General features: G+C 32.9%; 1 pseudogene; it reads left to right on the forward strand.

The window, feature by feature from the left end:
• Positions 1 to 2649: 2649 nt before the first annotated feature.
• LOC111740123 lies at positions 2650 to 2767 on the forward strand (annotated as a pseudogene).
• Positions 2768 to 3341: the final 574 nt, after the last annotated feature.

Consider the following 3341-nt stretch of genomic DNA (forward strand, 5'->3'; position numbering starts at 1 on the left):
TTACCTTGGACATAGGTGGTAAAGCCAACTAAGCCTAATTCCCATGAAAGCGAATTCACCTGAGACCAACTTGGCACAATGCCGTATTTTGATGGTGGTGAAGGGAAAGAAATTTAGGAATAAAGAAGGAAACATAACCCTACCATGTAATCCAGCAATCACACTTCTAGATATTTGCCCAATTGATTTAAAAATTTATGTATACACAAAATCTTTCAAGATGAATTGATAAATAAACCAGTATATCCATACAATAGATTATTATTTAATGATAAAAATATGAAAAAACATGGAGGAAACAAATATACGTTATATATGAAAGAAGCCATTCTGAAGTGTATAATGCCAATTATAGGACATTCTGGGAAAGACAAAACTATAGACAGTAAAAAGATTAGTGGTTGCCAGGGGTTTGGGAGTAGAAGGAAAGGGTTAAAGAATTGAAGTCCAGGAGATTTTTAGAATGATTAACCTATTCTATAAGATACTCTACTAATAGTGGATACATGACATTATGCATTCATCAAAACATGTAGAACTTTATAGCACAAAGAATAAACTTTAATTTATTCTTTAAATTAAAGTTTAAAAAATAACAATTTTTTAAAAAATTTAAAAAATTTTTTAAAATTTAAAAAATAACAATTTAGGAGGCCAGTGTTCCCAGAAAGGAATGTAGACTGTGATGAGAGACTATAACTGTACTAGAAATATATACAACAGTCTCATTGAAGAGGTTGTCATGAAAAGGTGCTGACTAAGGAACTTTGGAAATGAGTTGAGCCTATAAGACTAAAGCAAAAGGAACCACGCATAAGCAATGTTCTAGAGTTGATGAAATTTTTCCCTAAGGGTATGAATTGACAGTTCTAATACTGCTATACAAGTTTACTGGATTTGGACAATTAAGTGAATGAATTGTTGTTAGAGTGGAAGTTTACAGATAATCAAGGGGAGGAGGCTAGAACAGTCCATGCAGTAGTAGTTTAGAGCTGGTGTCATCAGTAAGAACTCATGTTGAGTTTAATATAGATACAGATCACCCTATAAATACTTATAAATTGATTCTTCTTATTCATTATAGTTATGTTTCTATAAAATTAATAAAAACACTGAATAAGCACATGCTGAGCCACTGCTTTTAGGGGAAATACAGGAGTAGGTTCTTGTTAGTCTCTGGTCATAATATTTTTTTTAAGCAATCAATACATAACTTGTTTTATGTGTATTTTTGTTTAAAGATATCTTAGTTTATATATATTGTTGATTCTTTAGCATTGAACCCAGAGTCAACAACACTATAACTCATGCCTGAATAAATCTTATCTAATATAAGTATTTTCTTCTTGAGGCACATCACAAACTTTCTTGAACTTAGAAACACTAGAAAGTGCTTCAGTGCTATACTTGGGGATTATTTTAAACAGAAAAATCACAAACATAACACACAAATTGTAAAAAATCAGGCACTAAATACACCATAAAAAGGATACTTGTTTACTTGATGAGAGCTGAAACAAGGAAGTAGAATGTCACCTTGTTTGAACTCAGCTGGGATATACATGTGAGATGACTCAAATATTTTATTGACTTGTCCATGTTTATAAATGACTGTGAAAGTACAGTGAGTATTGATTTTGGGGTTACAAATAAATATTAGCAAGTAGGAAAATTCACGAATATGAAATCCACAAAAAATGAGTATCTACTGTATGTGTACAAATGCAGAATAGTATGCACACATATATTTCTTTGTTCTGTCAGCTGAGACAGCCTAAAAGAAATGACACTGCTGTAGTAACAAGTGCACCTAGTGCTCAAGTCTTGGTTTCTAATAGAGTTCTCCAATGACAGGAATCAGGCTTCCCTAGAGAAATGCTTGCTTCTAGGATTAGGCAGAAAATATACAAGATAAGCCTAGAGAATCTTGAAGTACCAGAAAGTAAGAAATTGGTAAAAAGAAATTTTAAAAATTAATTGATAAGGGTTCGTTAAAGGGGCATAGAAGCCAATTGAAAGAGCTTCCGATGACTAAATCTAGAAAAATTTAAACAACAAAATAAAGTATAAAATAAATATCTATGAATACATGCTGATATAAATAAAAGTTTGGGTAACTTAATAGATGGGGAGAAGAAACAAACATCCTATGCAGAAGAATTCCAGACAATTTACATAGATACTCTGCCCTCGCGCAGTGAGCATAACTCCATATTCCTTAAGTGAAGGCTATGATTTTGACTTCGTTCCAGAGTTCAGTATGAAAAGGGGGAAAATAGAGTAACTTTACAGTGAAGAAATCACTACTCAGTCAAGTGATCAAATTTAACAACAGCGATAAATCATGTTGATTGCTTGTGCTCTTGATAAGATGTGACTAAAAGTGGCACAGTATCTCTGTGACCTTCCTATCCCAAACCTATAACTCATGTCTAATCATGAGAACAACATAAGACAAATTCCAATAGAAATACAAAATAGCTGACTAGTACTCCTCAAAATAGTGTCACTAAAAAGAAAAGACCAATAAATTGTCATAGCTAAAAAGAACCTAAGGGAACATGACAACTAAATGTAATGTGGAATTATGGGTAAGATCCTGGAACAGAAAAGATATATTAAGTAAGAACTAAAAAAAGTGAATAAACTGTCTATGGCCATGCCACCCTGAATGGCCCAATCTCGTCTGATCTCAGAAGCTAAGCAGAGTCAGGCCTGGTTAGTACTTGGATTGGAGACCACCTAGGAAGACCAGGTGCTGTAGGCATTAAAAAAAAAAAAGTGAATAAACAATATACTTTAATTAATAATGATGTGTCAATACCAACTCATTAATTATAACAAATGTGTCAGACTAATGTAATATGTTAATAATGGGAGAATCTGGGTGTGCTCTGTGTTGGAAATCTGCACTATCTCTTAATTTCTGTAAATTTAAATTTGTTCTGGTGGAGAGAGTTTTTAAATTTTCTCTCACCTTATAAAATCGAATTTTTTTGTCAACTTCTGTGTTGCTTTATCTCCTTCAAACTTTCCTTCTTTTGGTACAGGTGGAATGTGAGAAATGCTAACATTAAGGAGGAAAGTCAAAAGAAGAGATGAAAGATATCAGTGTGTGTAACTCTGGTAGACCTAGCTGGGACTGATAGAAAAGCATAGGTGGAAACAATTCTTCTCCCATGATGAAGCCAAGCCTGGCTTCACAATCATATATATGATTATACCAGACACTTTCTGAATCACATCATATCTCTTTGAAATCAACACGTAATTTATATCCAAAGAGCGAGATATTTATTCAACTTATCGTTCTTTAGAGAATAAAGAAGGTAATGTCCTTC

The sequence above is a fragment of the Pteropus vampyrus genome, unplaced genomic scaffold, assembly GCF_000151845.1.
Source record: "Pteropus vampyrus isolate Shadow unplaced genomic scaffold, Pvam_2.0 Scaffold58, whole genome shotgun sequence".
In the NCBI taxonomy this organism is placed as follows: Eukaryota; Metazoa; Chordata; class Mammalia; order Chiroptera; family Pteropodidae; genus Pteropus; species Pteropus vampyrus.